At 38.4% G+C, this 20,954-nt stretch overlaps 1 protein-coding gene across 8 annotated transcripts in view; it reads right to left on the reverse strand.

The window, feature by feature from the left end:
• FAM168A (family with sequence similarity 168 member A) overlaps positions 1–20,954 on the reverse strand; it is a 202,367-nt gene that overhangs the window by 145,401 nt on the left and 36,012 nt on the right. The window contains exon 2 of one of the 8 annotated variants that reach the window (XM_061380785.1): positions 5,121–5,172. The exons of 6 other annotated variants lie outside the window; for them this stretch is intronic. The gene's annotated coding sequence lies outside the window, so the exon portion shown is untranslated. The remainder of the gene's footprint in view (positions 1–5,120; positions 5,173–20,954) is intronic. One more of the 8 variants, XM_061380786.1, reaches the window with a different exon arrangement.

Here is a 20,954-nt window from a genome sequence, read left to right on the forward strand (position 1 = left end):
TCACCTCTCTGAGCCTCAATTTCCTCATCAGCAAAGCAGAAATGTTATTTATCTTCAAGACTTGACAGAGGAACTATAAGCAAAGCACTCAGATAAGTGGCTGCTCCTCAACAAATGTTGGGTTTTTTCCCTTTCTTCCTTCATGATTGAAATGTCTCATCTGTTGGCTTATCCCAAACAAAGAGCGATTTTTAAAGTTTACACTTTATTTTCCTTAGCTCTCTTATTAACTGGGTTTGTCTTGGTCCTCACAAGGATGTTCATAATCCGGGGATGTCTCAGGAGCAGTTCTGGCTCACCTAGCAGCTGGGATGCTTGCAGTAGAGCTCTTTTTGCTCAGAAACTTGCATAAAATCTACTTCCTCTCCTCTATTCTCCCTTAGACAAACAGACACATATGCAGGTGGAAAAATTTTTTAAGCCATAATTAGCTTAATTAACATAAAGTGACAGAAATAGAAAAAGCCACAGTGTTCTAGCCAGGCAACAGGCTGCAGGGGAAGCAAGAATTCTCTGGCTGGCAAAGTGAGAAGAGAAACAAGTATCTACTAGGGAGGAAAAGAAATCACTGCCATGTGGTGGGAACCAGGGAATGTCTAAAATGGATGGTCAGCACCAACCATGGGGGCCCTCATCCCTAGTCCTCACGGTGGGGCAGGTGGTTTATCAAACACAAACTCACACCAGATGAAGGTCTGATTATGAGCTCCTTGAGGGCAGAAATTATATTTACATCTAGATATATTTACATCTATAATTTACATCCCCAGGCATAGAACCTGGCATAGAGAAGCACTCATATTTGAATACATAAATGACTGCATAAATGAATAAAGTCAGATTGAATGGGTTTATCCATCTCACAAGGGAGGGTTCCTATAAGCATCCATGATGCAATCCATGATTCCTCATAAACACTCACACACACAAGAGCATGGTGCATCTGCAGGCCATCCACCCAAGAATTCAAGATAACCCACAACTGTTTCTGGGAAAAAAAGAAAGACAGCAAATCCCAAATAAAACCTTCCAGCAGCTCCCACTACCTTCAGAATAAAGACTATACACCTTCATTAGCATGTAAGACCTTTCTGTAAACTGGCTCTTGCCTTTGTTTCCAAATAAACCTTTTCAAGAACTCTGAGCACCTGCCAAACAAGACGCCCGCTGCTCCTTAAATACGGCCTGTGTTCCTGCTTCAGCACCTTTGTTGCTGTAGTTTCAGTGAGACTCACCACCACCAAAATTTGGTCTACTTAGGTTCCATCCACATACATGAAACAACTCTAGTTCCATTCAGTTTTACAAAATCTGTTATAATCATCCCAGACCACAGCGTTCCTCTCCTTTCGACTTGAGGTAGTAATATCCATAGCTTTTATCCCATATTCGACAATACAATGTTGTTATCTTTATACAGACGGCATACATCCACATACAGATTAACACAAAGGTATGCTGTGCTTCTTCGATCAATAGCTCTCATAATAGCAATAACATATCTGTCTTACTCTATTGCCAGTGGCTAGAAAACCAGCCTGTATCTAGTAAATGCTCTTTGTTCATGTGAAAATTGAATATCTTCCCCCATTTTAAAGTGGAAATGCCAACTTATGTAACATTATATCATTATATAATAAAAGAATTATCAACTTACCAGCTTTCTCATCAATTTTATACAGTAAGTGCTCTAATTAATAATGGCCAGAAATATTTACAAGTTTTTAATCTCCAAACTTCTTTTGGAATCAAAGATAATATTACATTGTATACAGTGAGGTTTCAGGCATAACTATGTTTTTACTATAAAAACATAGTAAAACTAGTAAAAACATAGAAAACTAGTAAACTGTGAACGCTCTAAGACAGCAGTAACTGTTTAACCTAGCAGGTGGTAATCAAGTATATTCATTCATCTTTTAAGACTCATAAAGGTACGAAACTTTTCTTGAATCCCTCTCCCCACTCCCAGAACTCACGAATCTACTTCTTCCTTTGGGTTCCACTTTACCACAGATATTACCTGACCCAACCCCAAAGCACTAGATATATTTCTATCATAGCACCTATTACACTTAATTTTACTTCCTTACTTACACGTCTGTCTACCTACTGGTTCACCCTTCTAGATGTGTGCTTTCCCATACATTAGCTACATGTATCTTCTTCAATTAAATTTACATTAACTAAAACTAAAATTTAAAATTCAGTTCCTCAGCCTCACTAGCTACATTTCAAGCACTCAAGAGCAACAATATGGCTGGTGACTACGACACTGGACAACCCAGATACAGAGTATTTCCATCACTGCAGAAAGTTCAATTGGACAGGGTTGTGTCTAGATCATATATATTTTCTGAGGAACACACAGTCTAGAGGGCAGTTTGGCAGGAGCCCTAACTAATTTATTTCTGTATCACAGCACCTTGCACTTATTAAATTCACAGTAAATGTCTCTTATGAATGACACTGGATAACAAAGAGCTTGGTCCACCTTTCTTATTATCACAGGCCAATAGAGTCTCTGCTTCATGAGTTCAATGTCCCTTCTAGGCTAGAATCAGTATAATTACCCACCATCGTCTCAACTTGAGGAAAGAGGTAGGAACCACAATAGCTAGAGACAATCAGAAAGTCTTTGTTCAGTCGCTCTCTCCAAACCAAAGCTCCACTATTGAAGAAGAAGAGGGTTTATTTCCTGCTTCAAGTTTGGCATGTAATTAAACTATAGTTGATTCTATAAGGAACTTCTTTCAAATACTGGAAAAATTCACAACTCAGCAAAAATGAAAACAAAGACACTTTCAAAATTCATCACACTTTTGGTGACAAATTAATATATCCCCTTTACATAAAAATATAAAATATACTCTTTGTATTAAAAATAGTCATTTAGTACATTTTCTGAACATCTATTAAGGGTTAGGAGTTAAAGAAAAAGAAATAAGTTATACTGGCAGACAGAAATTTAAATTGGAATAATACAAAGTACTATGTGCTCTATGATAAAGAGAAGTACCAGAAACTATGAAGAACACAAAAGGAGAGGCTCAGAACCCCATGGTGAAATGTGGCATAGGGTGAGGGAATCACAAGGAAGGCTGCTTAGAAATGAGCCCAAGCTACACTCTGAAAGGAAATTAAAAGGTTGGGAGATGAAGAATGGGTGAGAGAGTGTCACAAACAGAGACAACAGCATTGATGAAGGTACAGGAATTTAACTTGACAGTAAATGTCAAGTAGCTTGGGCTGGCTGAAACAACATGAAAAAGATGACTTGAGGCTAACGAGGCAGACAGAGACCAAACCATGAAGAAGTTCTGCAAGCTAAACTAAGGAGCCTGAATTTTATCCTCAAGGCTATGGGAAACCTCTGAAAATTTTAATAAAGGAAATAAGAGTGAAAATCTACGTTTAACAAAGCTCACAGAGCAGCAGTATGGAAGATGATCTGGGGGAGGTGAGACAGAAGCGGGGAGACCAGGCAGGAAGTTGCTGCAAAACGTGAAGAGATGGTATATTTTACCACAATCTTTTTTTTTTTTTTTTCAAAAATGGCAAGAAAAAAGTGACGAGACAGGGCTCATCTGATGCAAATAGTTTTAAACACAACCTGTTTTAAATGGGTCTCTCCATTAGTCTATGCCTCTCAAAGTTATAACTCCATGGTTCAATTATATAGAACAACTACAAAAGCAACTGTTGAAGTCAGTTACATAAACTCTAAAAAAACTATACTCATTCTTTTTACTTAATAGCCATTCTGGACTTCAAACTAAAACTGAACATTTTTCTCTTTTCTACCACATAACAATCCTGTAAAACCATTTCACCCAGCTGAGCACATCTGTGCAGTGTGCAACAAGTGTGAACAATTTAATAGGAGTTTAATGAAACATTTCCTATTCTTTATTGGAGAAAAATATTTAACAATCTACATGGCAACATCAGGTTGCAAACTGACATTTTTAAATTAGTTTAAAAATATGCACATGCCAATTTAAAATCCCATCTGGTTTCATGGTGCAGCTGTCCTGAATGAATATAACATTTTCAGTTATTAGGCACTTGGCTAAAGCATTCAGAAGTGCCATGTGCCATCAACGAACAGCAAGAGCCACTACTATGGTACTTAAAAAGTACCTACATAGTCACACTGGTATGAGAGGATTACTTTGTCCTGGAAAGGTGGGGACATGTAGGGAAATGGAAGACATAATCTCACAATTTTAAGGAATTATCTTTCATTTCACCTCCAATTCTCTTAAAAGGCAATCAACCCTGATATCTCTGATCCCATAATTCCTTAGCCTAAAGAGCTTTACCCACCCTCCTGCTTTGAACCAACAAAATCATAAAAACCAAGACTAAAAGTGGGTTCAATTCCAACTCTACTTCTTATAAACTATATGAACTTATTAGCACATTTCTTAATATTCCTGAGACTCTATTTCCTTAGGTACAAAAGATACTCCCCTAAACCTTCAGAGTTGTGGTGAGGATGAAAGAAAATATACATCAAATATTTATGGAACATTTGGTTCATGTGGGCATTCACTAAATGGTAACTATTTTTATACTCTCCTTTGTACCTCACTATAATTTGTAGAGAACAGTAATTATGCACCTACCTTAAAAGTTTACTATGACAATTAAATGAATTAACATAGGTCACGGGCTCAGCACATGGTAGGAAACTGTTGTTTGTTGCTGTCATCATTACTACCAACACTGAATTACAACTTATTTGCTGTCTTCTTCCCTGTCTAATATTTAGCATAAAGCCACAATAAGTGAGGCTCATAAAGCCTCTGTTGACCAGCTGAATAAATAATGGATGACTGGCTGAATGAACTGAAGGCATCATAGTTCTGTGACAAGAGGCACACCTCTCTGAATTTATTACACAATTTTCACAAGTAGCTATTCAAAAAGAACGTATTGTGGGGGGAAAAAATTATAAGTTAACTTGTATAAAAATGAATCAAGATAAATAATTCTTTTTCTGTCCAGTAAACAAGTGTAGAAATATAAATCAATGCTGATACTTTCTTTAAAAAGAACAAAAAAAAGGATGTATTGTGAATTGACTAATCATACCAAGACTTGATTAATCTTACCAAACCTTGTGTGGCAAGTATTCTTGTAGGTCTGTCTCACAGATAAAGAACTCTGAAAGAGATTAAAGGTTAAGTAAGATCACTCAGTGGAGAAGGCAATGGCACCCCACTCCAGTACTCTTGCCTGGAAAATCCCATGGGTGGAGGAGCCTGGTAGGCTGCAGTCCATGGGGTCGCTAAGAGTCGGACACGACTGAGTGACTTCACTTTCACTTTTCACTTTCATGCATTGGAGAAGGAAATGGCAACCCACTCCAGTGTTCTTGCCTGGAGAATCCCAGGGACAGGGGAGCCTGACGGGCTGCCGTCTATGGGGTTGCACAGAGTCAGACATGACTGAAGCGACTTAGCAGCAGCAGCAGCAGCAAGATCACTCAGCTAGAAGAGAAACAAGAATCTCCTTTGGTCTTTAAGAAACTAGTACTAGATGTTTCTTCTAATAGGGCTTCATCTCTTTCCATATTTTAAACATTTCTTATGAGACTGGTCAAGTTTTTCCATACCCTATGGTTTCAGGAAGAGACCTCTGCCTGAGTCAGAAGATGCCACTAATGAATGATGGGAGAATGAAGAAGGAATATGACCAAATATGGAGAAAGTCAGTATCTCTTCTTGAGAGAGAAGGAGCAAAAAAAACCCTGATTTTACTTGACCTGAAAAAAGACAAAGCAAGTAAGTCTGAAACTAACAAGAGAATAAAGTCCTACTATGAACAAATGAGGATACAGGACACTTAGAGGGTCAAATATGAAAGGCATTATGGGGGTTATGGGTACTCATACCCTCTTGTTCAAAGTATGACTAGGTACAGTCTTTTGGAGGAGCAGATACTCTTTCATTTAACAAATACTAACTGAGTCCCTGTAATGAACTAGGAGAACAATTTTGACAGTACACAGCAAGAACCTAAAAAAATTTACACCTTTATTCCAATTACTAGATTTCTACATTTTTATCTGAACAAAGCCAACAAAAAATACAGACCAAAATTTACAAATGTTTACCAATGTTACAATATCTAAAAATGGAAAGTAACCTAGATGTCCAACAATAAGATTATGAGTAAATAAGTCACATCATGCAATGCTATCAAATAGCATAGTCATAGATGCTGAACAAAAAATGTGACACTGAAAACTGCTTATAACCTAATACTAAATTTAAAAGCACTCCACAAACAGTATATATAATATGATTTTTATATAAAATAGGAAAAAAAAACTTTAAAAAAAATGCTGAAAATTTTCAAAGCTAATTTGTACATGGTATGCTGTAAGAAGAATATCCTATAGGGAGATGTTGCCAAGTTTTCAAATTTTCCATAATAGGCATTAAAAAGAAAAGAAAAAAAAAGGATAGAAGAGATTCACAGAAGAAAAGTGAGAATATTAAATACCATTAAGACTGATCAAAATCTTTAGATTCTCTGCTAGGTAAGAAGAATATAAAAGACATATTATATCTATACAAAAGGATTATGTTAATCCTAGGGAGAAATGACACAACTACAAGGGTGAATGAAACACAATGGGGGAGCAATAAAGAGGAAATCCAATCAGATTCCCAGGAGGTCACTTTCATTCCAGAATGTCCGTCAACAGCAAAGTCAAGTTCAGTGAATGAGGTGAGGAATGAAACTTGATGGCTGGGAGAAAATGGCAGAAATCCAACTAACATCTAATGCTAAAATCTGTGAGTTTCTTGGTGACATGGAACCCATTAATTATCATACAGTGTTTTAAAGGCCATGACAGAAGCCAGCAACAGAATGTGACAAAATAATCTAGAGAGGGTCCATAAAGGCTTTGTGGAAGATGACTAATTTAAAGGGAAAAGGCATGAACCTGGAGATAGGGTATAAGGGCATTCTAGGAAAAGGGGGCAGCCCAGAGAACAGAAACAATTTAACATGTCTGAGAAAATGCCATTCATTTTAGTGTTGCTAGGGTACAAAGTGCAAGGCAGGCAGTGGTAAAGACATGGCTGCAGAAGTCATCAAGGGCCTGTCTCAAAGGACCTGAATGCCTGAAATACTGTTAGCCAAGCAGCTGCACATGAACCAGTCAACCAGGGCACCAGTCCAGTAGGAGATCAGTCCAGCAAAAGAGACAGATAGCATTATGATAAAGATGAGGGAAAGGTGGTTAGCACAGAGAAAGTGAAAGTGAAAGTGAAGTCGTGTCCAACTCTTTGCGACCCTGTGGACTGTAGCCCACCAGACTCTTCCATCCATGGGATTCTCCAGGCAAGAATACTGGAGTGGGTTGCCATTTCCTTCTCCAGGGGATCTTCCCAACCCAGGGGCCGAACCCAGATCTCCCGCATTGCAGGCAGACGCTTTAACCTCTGAGCCACCAGGGAAGCAACCAACTCAGCCTCAGGGCTCATAAAAGGCCTCGAGAAAAGCTGCCAAAGTTGAAACCAAAGGAAAAATTGGTCTAAGGTTTCTGACATTCAAGATGGTAAGACACCACTGATACAAACTCTGGCCTGACATATAACTCTGCAAATCAGAGCACCAGCCCATGCAAGACTTCCAAAGAGGGACCCATTCTCATCAGCAGAATGTAAGCTCCAAACACTTTGTCCTGTTCACTGCCATTTCTCCAACACTAAAAACAGTGAGCATGAAGACAGTACTCTATAAGTATTTGGAAAGAAAAAGAGAGGGGGGCTTTCTGTTATATTAAAAAGCAATGGGAAAAAGAGGGGAAGCAATGGGAAATTCACAATAATCAAAAGGTAGAAGCAATCTAAGTGTTCATTGACAGATAAATGGGTTTTAAAAAATGAGATATACATATAACTGAATAATTATTCAGCCATAAAAAGGAAGGACATTCTGACACATGCTACAACATGGATGAACCATGAAGACATGCTAAGTGAAAGCCACTCATAGAATCACAAAAACTGTATGATTCTAGGTATTTGTAAGAGGCACTTAGAGTAGTCAAATTCAGTTACAGAAAGTAGAGTAAGTAGTTGTTGGGGGCTGGAAGGAAAGGGAAACGGGGAGTTACTGTTTAATGAGCTTCAGGTGTGCAACACAAAACCATTCTGGAGATGGGTGGTAGGATGGTGGCACAACAATGTGAAAGTACTTAACGTCCCTAAATTGGACTCTTTAAAATGGTTAAAACAGTAAATTTTACATGTGTATATTTTACCACAATTTTTCAAAAATTACAAAATGCAAAAAAATTTAGTTACTTAAAGGGGAAACAAAGAAAAAATGGAATAAAGGATAAAGAAGTAAGAGTATAACTCTGAAGACTAAGGCCTACGCTTAGGAGCTTGAAGCCAAAGGAAAACAGCGATGTCTCCTCCATCCCTCCAACTGCCATTTTCATCTACATCCAATTTAGTAATTTTATATGCAACTGAGTCTCAATTAAAACAAATACTAAGCATAGAACTCCAAAGGGGTCACAAACAAGGAAACCCATGGTTATTCTGAGAGATGTGTTAAGGAAAGTACAGTCTCACTGACTTAACCCTGTTAATTGTTAGTAACAGCAAAAACAACTATCATGTACTTGAATGCTTAATATGCATGGGGCTCTATGGCTGGAACTTTATAAACATTAGCTCTAATCATAACAGTAATTCTGAAAGGTAAATGCTACATTTTTGTTTTTCTACTGACTTATTTAGGATGATATAAATGGTAAAGATGAAAATTCAGAATCTTGGTTAATCCGATTCCAAAATACTTTAAGAATGATCAGCTGTTGTCTCAAACCAGGTACCTCTCCTGTGCCTCTACTGGGTCCTAGGCCCCTGACCTACCCTCTTCTCCAGCTCTGCTAGAAGTTTCAGCTAGGAGTACCTAGATTGAGTCATTACCAAGTATTAATACTTTTCGAGGTAATCCCCAGTGGCCAGGCACTGAGCCACTAGAGGAGAAAAAAGAAGTGGCTCTCCACAGGTCTTTCAGACCTCAAATTGACCAAGCAGGACACAGACACTTAAGACATTTGTTAACAATGTTTCGTAAAGGAACATAAACTCTCTACTGGCACTACCCAAGATATTGCTACTGCTTAACAATGTTTCACTGATTAATAGCTCCCCCAGATCAGCCCTATAAATAGTTCCAGTCTCCTTTTGGCCTGTTTCCCTCATCCTCACCCACTCCCAGCACCACCAAGTTCAAGGCTAATTTAAATAAGATCTTTTCTTTCTCCATATACCTGTGGCTCAGTGGTAAAGAATTTGCCTGCAGTCCAGGAGACCTGGGTTTGATCCCTAGGTCAGAAAGATCCCCTGATGAAGGGAATGGCTACCCACTCCAGTAGTCTTGCCTAGAAAATTTCATGGACAAAGGAGCCTTGAAGGCTAAGTCCATAAGGTTGTATAGAGTTGCGACTAAGCGACTATCACTTTCACTTTTCATACTTTTTAAAACATTCCAAACCTGTGGCCCAGTCCTCCATCTAGCTCTGCTGGGTGGTCTATTATCCAATGAACAGTTTTCAGGTGTGTCCAAGTACATTAAATAATTTACTCCTACAATAACTCTGAGATAAGTATTAATATCTCCTTTCAACCAAACTGATTCAGTTTACTCTAAATAAGCAGTAGAAAATAACCACCAGAAAGAGAGGCCACCTTTCAGGTATCATTTTTTTATTTTTTTAAACCAAGAAACTTTCTCAAAAGTTTCCAGTAGCATTATTGTCATGTCTCGCTGGCCAGAATTTGGACACATACCCAAAGTCATTCACTGGCAAGAAGCATGGGATTACCACTGCCAACTCACAAACTAATTCCTTGGGTTGGAATGGAAGTTGGCAAACACACAACCACCACAGGGCCCATCACCTTGAGGACACAAATATGAAACAACTGGGGAAGCAGGCTATCTTCAGACCCTCTTAGTATGTTTTCTTCAAGTCATAGGGACCCTGAAGACTCAAAGGGTAAGAACTGCTGGCCTGAAAAAAAGAGAACAGACATTTCACTAGAGTCCAGAGTCTGTGGCACATGCTCTGGAAGAGGATCTAGGGACTTTAGTTTCAGTAACAGTAACAAAATAGTACGAGTACTATTAGTATAGTAACTAGTACTAGTACTAGTTCTAAACTTAAAGTCTGCTAAGTATATGCTTTGCTAAGCGACTACCTCTCCCCAACACTCAGTTTCTCCTTCAGTAAAGGCAGACCACCTAGATAAGATTTTCAAACTGATCTTCAGCGTATTAAGAGTTATGAAAAGGTATTCAGACCAGAAGTAAATAGAAGAAGGGATACAAAGGAGCAGTGTTATAATCCCACTTAAATTAGCATAGCCCATTTGATCTCTTTGTATTGAGGCTCGTGTAATATTTGGTAGAAAAGGGTTCTAAGTGCTTAAAAAATTTTTTTTTAATTCTCTAAACTACACAATCAATAACATTTCTAGGTAAACAATCTATTTTTCAATAAACAGGTTATCAGCTGAACAAGCTCCCATTAATCATTTCACTATATTTCACTAAATTATGAATGACCTTCACAATGCAGAGCTTATTTTTATTTGATCTCTCAGCATCTTTTAGCACAGTTGCTCATTTTCTTCTAATTGAATCACTTGACTTCTGAATATCACATTCTCATAGTTTTCCTCCTAGCTCTCCACTTGCCCCTTCAATGCCTGCTTTCCAAGTTTGTCCTCTTCTGCTCAGTGATTAAACGGTCAAGATTATACTATTCCCTATTCTTTTCTCATTCCATTCTCTCTCCCTAGACAATCTAATCCATGTCCATGACTTTATTTACCATCTAAACACCAAACATACAACAAATTTTCCTCTAGTCCTTACCTCTAAGTTCCAGGCACATTTATTTAACTGCCTACTCAACATCATCTGTCTGATGTCTTAAAATCACCTCAAATTCAACATGTCCAAAACCGAAGTCATAATATTCCATCGCAAGCCAGTCTCTTTCCAGTGCCTTCAAGTGAAAGGTACCACCACCTACCTCCTGGCGATTAAGCCAAGAACTTGGAGTCATTTTATCACTTCTCCTTTATCCCCAAGATATAATCCATTACACAGTTCTATCAATTCAACCTACTAAATACATCTGTAACATCCATTCAGTTCAGTTCAGTCACTCAGTTGTGTCCGACTCTGCGACCCTAAGGACTACAGCGTGCCAGGCCTCCCTGTCCATCACCAGCTCCCAGAGTTTACTCAAACTCTTGTCCATTGAGTCGGTGATGCCATGCAACCATCTCATCCTCTGCATCCCCTTCTCCTTGCCTTCAATCTTTCCCAGCATCAGAGTCTTTTCAAATGAGTCAGCTCTTCGCATCAAGTGATCAAAGTATCAGGTGGCCAAAGATTGCACAGTTCTATCAACTCAACCTACTAAATACATCTGGATGTATAGTGAGAGTTGGACTATAAAGAAAGCTGGGCACAGAAGAATTGATGCTTTTTGAACTGTGGTGTTGGAGAAGACTCTTGAGAGTCCCTTGGACTGCAAGGAGATCCAACCAGTCCATCCTAAGGGAGATCAGTCCTGGATGTTCATTGGAAGGACTGATGTTGAAGCTGAAACTCCAATACTTTAGCCACCTGATGCGAAGAGCTGACTCACTGGAAAAGACCCTGATGCTGGGGGAAAAAAACTCTGGGAGTTGGTGATGGACAGGGAGGCCTGGTGTGCTGCACTACATGGGGTCACAAAGAGTCGAACACAACTGAGCAACTGAACTGAACTGAACTGAACTACATCTGTAACATTTCTCCACTCTGCCTACCATCCTCCTCATCCAACCTACCATCTTATCTGTCACATGGATCATACCTACGCAAGAGCATACCTGCACTGACTGATACTCCTCTGTAATTCTTTCTTTACATCACAAAGTGCTCTTTTCCAAATTCAGATTATGCAATTCTCTCTTGCATAAAACCCTGAAGCCCAAGGCACAGCGATCAGACAAGAAATATAAAATAATATAAAAAGAATCCAAATTGGAAAAGAAGCAAAACTGTCACTGTTTGCAGATGACATGACACCAAACACAGAAAATATCCTAAAAACACCACCAAAAAACTACTAGCATGCATCAATAAATCTGGTAATGTTGCAGGATATAAAACTAAAATACAACAACAAACTATTAGAAAGAGAAATTAAAGAAACAATCCCATTTACCATCACATCAAAATTAACAAAATAACTTATAAATCAATCTCACAAAGGAGGTCAAAGATCTGTACTGAAAAAACTATAAGACACAGATGAAAGAAACTGAAGACAACACAACAAAAGATACTGTGGGACTTCCCTGGTGGTGCAGTGGATAAGAATCCACGGCCAATGCAGGGGGCAGGGGTTTGATCCCTGGTCCGGGAAGATTCCATACACAGAGCATGTGCAGAGCAACTAAGCTGGTGCATCACAACTACCGCGCCCGTGCTCTATGGCCTACAAGCCACAACTACTGAGCCTGTGTGCCACAGCTACTGAAGCACACGCACCTACAGCCGTGCTCTCAACAAGAGAAGTCACTGCGGTGAGAAGCCCTTCAGTCACAATGAAGAGCAGCCCTGTTCACTGCAACTAGAAAAAGGCTGCACAAAGCAACAAAGACCCAGCGCAGCCAAAAATAAATACAGTTTTTTAAAAGAAAGATATCGTGCTCATGTACTGGAAGATTATTATTAAAATGACCATACTATCCAAGGCAATCTATAGACTCAATGCAATTCCCATACAAATATCAATGGCATTATTCACAGAACTAGAAAAATAATTTTAAAATTCATGAGGAAACATAAAAGATCTCAACTAGCCAAAGTAATCTTGAGAAACAAGAACAGAGGTGGCAGTGTCACACTCCCTGGCTTCACGCTGTATAAACTACAAGGCTCCAATCATCAAAAAAGTATGGTACAGGCACAGACACATAGTTAAAAGAAAAAGAACAGAGAACCCAGAAATAAACCCATATATTGTGGTCAACTAACATATGACAAATGAGGCAAGAATATACAATAGGGAAAGGATAGTCTCTCAATGAGTGGTGCTGGTAAAATTAACAGTTACATGCCAAAGAATAAAATTAGAACATTTTCTCACATTATATACAAAAATAAACTCAAAATGGATTAAAGACCTAAATGTGCAGCCAGAAAACTCCCAGAAGAAAACACAGGCAGAATACACTTTGACATAAATTGTAGCAGTATTTTTTTTGGACCTATCTCCTAAGGCAAGGGAAACAAAGCAAAAAAAAAAAAAAAAACAAAACTAATGTGATCTAACTGAATGCAGAGTTGCAAAGAATAGCAAGAAGAAATAAGAAAGTTCTAAAGTGAACAATGCAAAGAAATAGAGAAAAACAATAGAATGGGAAAGAATTTAGAGATCTCTTCAAGAAAATTAGAGATACTAAGAGAACATTTCATGCAAAGATAGGCACAATTAAGGACAGAAATGGTAAGGACGTAACAGAAGCAGAAGAGATTCAGAAGAGGTGGCAAGCATACAACTGAAGAACTATACAAAAAAGGTCTTAATGACCTGGATAACCATGATGGTATGGTCACAAATCTAGAGCCAGACATCCTGGAGTGTGAAGTCAGTGGGCCTTAGGAAGCATTACTACAAACAAAGCTAGTGGAGGTGATGGAATTCCAATGGAGCTATTTCAATCCTAAAAGATGATCCTGTTAAACTACTGCATTCAATATGCCAGCAAATTTGGAAAACTCAGCAATGGCCACAGGCCTGGCAAAGATCAGTTTTCATTAGAATCCCAAAGAATGTTAAAACTACCACACAATTGCACTCATTTCACAAGATAGCAAGGTAATGTTCAAAATCCTTCAAACTAGAATTTAACAGTATGTGAACAGAGACCTTTCAGATGTACAAGCTGGATTTAGAAAAGGCAAAGGAACCAGAGATCAAATTGCCAACATTCACTGGATCATAGAAAAATCAAGAGAATTCTAGAAAAACTTCTGCTTCACTGACTATGCTAAAACCTTTGATTGTTTGGGTGATCACAACAAATTATGGAAAATTCTTAAAGAGATGGTAATATCAAACCACCTTACCTGCCTCCTGAGAAACCTGTATGCAGGTCAAGAAGCAATAGTTAGACCTGGACATGGAACAACAGACTGGTTCAAAATTGGGAAAGGAGTACATCAAGGCTGTACAATTGTCACCCTGCATATTTAATTTATATGCAGAGTATATCATGTGAAATGCCAGGCTAGATGAATCACAAGCTGGAATCAAGATTGCCAGGAGAAATATCAACATCCTCAGATATGCAGCTGATAGCACCCTAATTGGCAGAAGGCAAAGAACTAAAGAGCCTCTTGATGAAGGTAAAAGAGGAGAGTGAAAAGCCTAGCTTAAAACAACATTCAAAAACCTAAGATCATGGCATCCCATCACTTCATGGCAAATAAATTCGGGAAAAAATGGAAAACAGTGACAGATTTTATTTTCTTGGGCTCCAAAATCACTGTGGACGGTGACTGCAGCCATGAAATTAAAAGAGGCATGCTCCTTGGAAGAAAAACTATGACAAATCTAGACAGAGTATCCAAAAGCAGAGACACGACTTTGCCAACAAAGGTCCATACAGTCAAAGCTATGGTTTTCCTGGATCTGAGAGTTGGACCATAAGAAAGGCTGACAGCCAAAGAATTGATCCTCTCAAACTGTGGTGCTAAAGAAGATTCTTGAGAGTCCCTTGGACAGCAAGGAGATCAAACCAGACAATCCTAAAGGAAATCAACCCTGAATATTCATTCAAAGACTGATACTGAGGCTGAAGCTCCAATACTTTGGCCACCTGATCCAAAGAGCAGACTCACTGGAAAAGACCCTTACGCTGGAAACGATTGAGGGCATGAGTAAAAGGAGGGCAACAGAGGATAAATTGGATGGATGGCATCACCAACTCAATGGACATGAGTTTGAGCAAACTCCTGAAGATAGTGAAGAACAGGGAAGCCTCGTGTGCTGCAGTCCACAGTCACAGGGTCTCAAAGAGTTGGACATGACTTCACGACTGAACAATAACAACATCATGACCTAATTAAACTTAAAAGCTTTTGCACAAAAGAGGAACATCAACAAAACGAAAATACAACCTACTGGATGAGAGAAAATATTTGCAAATGATATAACCAATAAGGGGTTAATATCCAAAATATATAAACAGTTGATACAATTCAATATAAAAAAAAGAGAACAACCTGATTTAAAAATGGGCAAAAGATCTCAATAAAGATTTTCCCAAAGAAAGCATACAGATGGCCAACAGACACATGAAAACATGTTTGACAATGCTAATCATTAGTGTAATGCAAATTGAAACCACAATAAGATATCACCTCACATCTATCAGAATAGCTATCATAAAAAAGACCAGAAATATCAAATGTTGGCAAGGAGGTAGAGAAACGGGAACCCTTGTACATTGTTTATGGGAATGTAAATTGGTGCAGCCACTGTGGAAGCTCCTCCAAAAACTAAAAATAGAAGTACCATGTGATCTGCAATTCCATTCCTGGGTATATAACCAAAAAAGAAACACTAATTCAATAAGATTCATACAGTCCAATATTCATAGCAGCATTATTTACAACTGCCAAAATATGGAAGCAACCTAAGTGTCCATCAACTGAGGAATAGATAAAGAAGATATGGTATAGATATACAATGGAATACTACTCAGCCATAAAAAAGAAATTTGTCATTTGCAGCAACACAGATGGTCTTGGAAGGCATTATGCATAGTGAAATAAGTCAGACAGAGAAAGACAAACACTGTATGTTATCACTTATATGTAGGATCTAAAAAATAAAACAAATGAATATAACAAAACATAAACAGACTCACAGATTTAAAGAACAAACTAGTGGTTACCAGTGGGGACAGAAAAGGAGGGAGAGGCAAGATAAGAGTAGGGGATTAAGAAGTACAAACTACTATGTACAAATAAATAAGCTATAAAGATATATTTTACAGAACAGGGAATATAGTCAATATTTTATAATAACATTTAAAAAATTTTAATGGTTTCCAATTATTCTCTGTATAAAGAAACACTTCAGGTCTTCTATGTTTCTTATTTATGTTTCCCCCTCTAGCTCTATACTTTGCAACAGGTTGTCCTTATTTCATTTTCTCAAATACACCAAGCTCTTTTCTATCACTGAGGCTTTATACAGGCTGTTACCTTTACCTAGAAGACTCTACTCACCATACTCCCCTGTCTTTGCCCCCAAAATGCCAACTTATCCTTCAGACTTCACATCTAATATCACTTCCTTAGAGAAGCTTTCACTTCTAACTTCTAACTAGGTCAGATTCCCATATGACATTTACCCACAGCAACATGAAGCACTAACTGGCAGTACTTACCTTAGTTATAATTTTATATTCTGTGTATGATCATTTGATCAATGTCTCATTCATTAGACTATAAGCTCCTTAAGTTTATGGGAATGATGTCTGTTTTTGCTAACACAGTATCTATACTGCACAATGTTATACAATCTATAAGAAAGAGAGCCTAGACTGAAGCCCAAAAATCCAACAGCCTTTTTTTAGAAATGAAACAGCCAATCCTCAAATTCATATGGAATTACAAGCAGCTCAAATATTAATAGCCAAAACAATCTTGAAAAGGAAGAACAAAGCTGGAGAACTCAAGTCTCAATTTCAAAACTGACTACAAAACTAGAGCAGGCAAAACAACATGGTACCGGCATAAGGGGAAACATAGATTGATGAAACAGAATTGAGTCAAGAAGTAAACCCAAACATCAATGGCCACTTGATTTTCAGCAAAGATGTCAAGACCAATCCATGGGGAAAGACTACTGTCTTCCACAAATGACACCAGGACAACTGCATATTTATTAATACATGCAAAAGAATGAAGCTAGATGCTCAGCTCATACCATACATAAAAATTAACTCAAATTAGTGACCTAATATGAAAGTCAAAACCGTAAAACTCTTAAAAGAAAACGGGTAAATCTTCATGATCCTAGATTTGGCAATGAATTCTTAGATATAACACCAAAAGCATGAGTAAAAAAGAAAACACAGACAAACTGGACTTCAGAAAATTAAAAGATTTTTGTGCAAAAAAAGGACATGATCAAGAAAGTGAAATGACAACCTACATAATGAGAGAAAATATTTAAAAATCACATATCTGACAAAGGTCTGGTATTCAGAATATAAAAAGAATGTTTATAATTCAACAACCAAAAGACTATCCAATTTAAAAATGGTTTAAGAACTTGAATAAATATTTATCTAAAGATATATAGATGGCTAACAAGCACATGAAAAGATGCTCAACTCATTAGTTAAAATGAAAATGCAAATCAAAACCATGAGATACTACACCACATCCAATAACATGGCCATTGAAAAAAAAGGATAATAAAAGAAATGTTAGCAAGGATGTGGAGATACTTGAACCCTCATACATTGTTGCTGGGAATGTTATGTGGTGCAACTATTATGGAAAATAGTTTGGCAGCTCAACAAATTAAATAATTACTATATGAGGTAGATATAGACCCCAAAGAACTGAAAACAAGTACTCAAACAATACACATACCCACAAGTTCACAGCAGTACTACTCACAATAATCAAATGGTAGAAACAACCGAAATGTCCATCAACAGGAGAATGGATGAATAAATTGTGCCATATCCGTACGTGTAATATTGCTAACTGCTGCTAAGTCGCTTCAGTCGTGTCCGACTCTGTGCAACTCCATAGACGGCAGCCCACCAGGCTCCCCTGTCCCTGGGATTCTCCAGGCAAGAATACTGGAGTGGGGTGCCATTTCCTTCTCCAATGCATGAAAGTGAAAAGTCAAAGTGAAGTCACTCAGTTGTGTCCAACTCTTAGCGACCCCATAGACTGCAGCCTACCAGGCTCCTCCATCCATGGGCTTTTCCAGGCAAGAGTACTGGAGTGGGGTGCCATTGCCTTCTCCGATAGTGTAATATTACTCAACTATAAAAAGAAATGAAGCACTGATGCATGCTGCAATGTGGATGAACCTCAAAAACACTACCCTAAGAGAAAGAAGCCAGAAACAAAAGGCCATATGGTATGACTTCATTTACATGAAATATCCAGAACAGGTAAATCCACTGAGACAGAAGCGGACTGGTGGCTTCCAGGGGCTGGCGGAAGGGAAGAATGGGGCATGACTACTTAATGGGTATGGATTTCTATTTGAGGTGATGAAAATGTTTTAGAACTAGATAGAAATATTTGTCAGCACTGTGAACGTACTAAATGACACAAGACTGTTCACTGTAAAATGGTTAACTTCATGTTATGAGAATTTCACCTCAGTCATTCATAATATAAGAGAATCCTCCCTTACAAACACATTCCCCAAATTTAGCTATGTATTGCCTTTTCTTCCCATGGCCCAAATTATAATAAAAGACAGAAGGCATTTCTTGATTTCTCATCAGGAAAGAAAATATCTCTAGGGAGCTGCCACAAATGAGAATATAAACAAAATCCTCAATTGCACTACACTAACACTAAATAAGTCCAAGTAGCTGTGTCTATAGAATTAGTGTCACTCAGCAAAGACCAGTGAAAGCACTGTTGCTAAGACACCTGTTGCTAGGATCTAGGAGAAAGGTAGCGACAAAGAGAAAACTAAAATACTAGGAAAAGTTTTAAACAGCTTTGCAGGTCTACATTTTTTAAAAAATGAAAATACACTGGAAATTCCCTGGTTGTCCAATGGTTAGGACTCTGTGTTTCTGCACAGGGCCCAGGTTTGATCCCTGGTTGGGCAACTAAGATCCTGCAAGCTGTGACATGCGGCCAAAAAAGAAAAAAGTACGTTAAAAAAACTTAAGTGCAATGGGTACAAACAACAAATTTGAAAAGCTATCCTTGACTAAGGCTATCAACCCACCACTAAAAGACAAATATACCTTTAATCAAAGAAAAACTGAAAGAGGTTAAAGTGTTAGTTGCTCAGTCATGTCGCCTCTTTGCAACCATGTGGACAATAGCCCGCCAGGCTCCTGTCCAAGGAATTCTCCAGGCAAGAATACAGGAGTGGATAACCATTCCCTTCTCCAAGGGATCTTCCTGACCCAGGGATCAAACCCTAGTCTCCTGCATTTCAGGCAGATTCTTTACCTTCTGAGCCACCAAGGATGCCCCAAAGAAATACTACATACCTATTTAAATAGCTGAAATAAAACACAATGATAGGGGCTTCCCCAGTGGTCTAGTGGTTAATGCCTTGCAACACAGGGGACACAGGTTCAAGCCCTGGTCAGGGAAGATCTCACATGCCTCAGAGCAACTAAGCCCATGCAACTACTGAGCCCATGCTCTAGACCCCGCAGGCCACAGCTACCAAAGCCTGCATGCCCTAGAGCCTGCACTCTGCAATAAGATAAGCCACTGCAACAAGAAGCCTGTGCACCACAGGTAGAGAGTAGCCCCAGGGAACAAAACTAGAGACTAGCCCCTGACCAACAATGAGACCCAGTACAGCCAAAAATAATTAAAAAAAAAAACAAAAACCCACACACACTACTACTAAATGCTGGCAAGGAAGCAGAGAAACTGGATTTCTCATACACTGCTGATGGGAATGTAAAGTTGTACAGTCATTCTAGAAAATATAGGTTGGTAGTTTCTTATAAAATTAAACATGCACTTACTATACAACCCAGCAATCACACCCTTGGGTATTTATCCCAGAGAAATAAAAACACAAAAGCCTGTATACAAATGCTTATAGCAGATTTATTTGTAATAGCAAAAGCCTGGAAACAACTCAAATGTTCTTCAAAAGGTGAGTGGTTAAATATGGTTAAATAAACACCAGTACCTCAACAGAATTACAGGTAAATAAACACCAGTACATCAACACATGAGCTCCCCGTGGCTCAGTAGTAAAGAATCCACCTGCAACAGAGGAGATCAGGGTTCGATCCCTGGATTGGGAAGATCCCTTGGAAAAGGAAGTGGCAACCCACTCTAGTATTCTTGCCTGGAAAATCCCATGAATAGAGAAGCCTGGCAGGCTACAGTCCATGGGGTCACAAAAGAGTTGGACAGGACTTAGTGACTAAAACAACAACAACATCCATACAATGGAATTCTATTCAGAGAAAAAGAACAACAAAATATGACACACACAACAATCTAACTCTCAAGGGCATTCTGCTTAATGAAGTCAATCTCATATTTATATATTATGTGATTCTATTTATATGTCATTCTCAAAATCACAAAACTAGTTTACAAATGGAGATGATAGGAATAGGCTGAAGCAGAGAAGGAAACGTGTGCACAAATTTAAAGGGACTAGTACAAGGAGTTCCTTTGAGGTGACAGAACAACTCTGTATCTTGACTGTGGTGGCTACTACACAAATCTATACATGGGATAGACCTACACACACACAAACACACAAAGGAATGCATGTTAAACAAAAAAAAAAGAAAAAAAAAGAATGAATGAGGTCTGTAGTCTAGTAAACATATTGTACCAATGTCAATAACCTGGTTTTGACATTTTCTTCATTATATAAGATGTCATCAACAGGGAAAGTTGGTAGGTTACACAGGACTCTATGTCTATTTTTGCAATTTTCTGTTAGTCTACAATTATTTCAGAATAAAAAGCTTTTTTGTTGTTAAGTAATACAATTCTGAAGCTCCAATACTTTGACCACCTGATGCGAAGAGCCAACTCATTGGAAAAGACCCTTTCTAATGAAGCTGGAAAGACTGAAAGGAGGAGGAGAAGGGGAAGACAGAGGATAAGATGGTTGGGTGGCA

This window comes from Bos javanicus, chromosome 15 (assembly GCF_032452875.1).
Source record: "Bos javanicus breed banteng chromosome 15, ARS-OSU_banteng_1.0, whole genome shotgun sequence".
In the NCBI taxonomy this organism is placed as follows: Eukaryota; Metazoa; Chordata; class Mammalia; order Artiodactyla; family Bovidae; genus Bos; species Bos javanicus.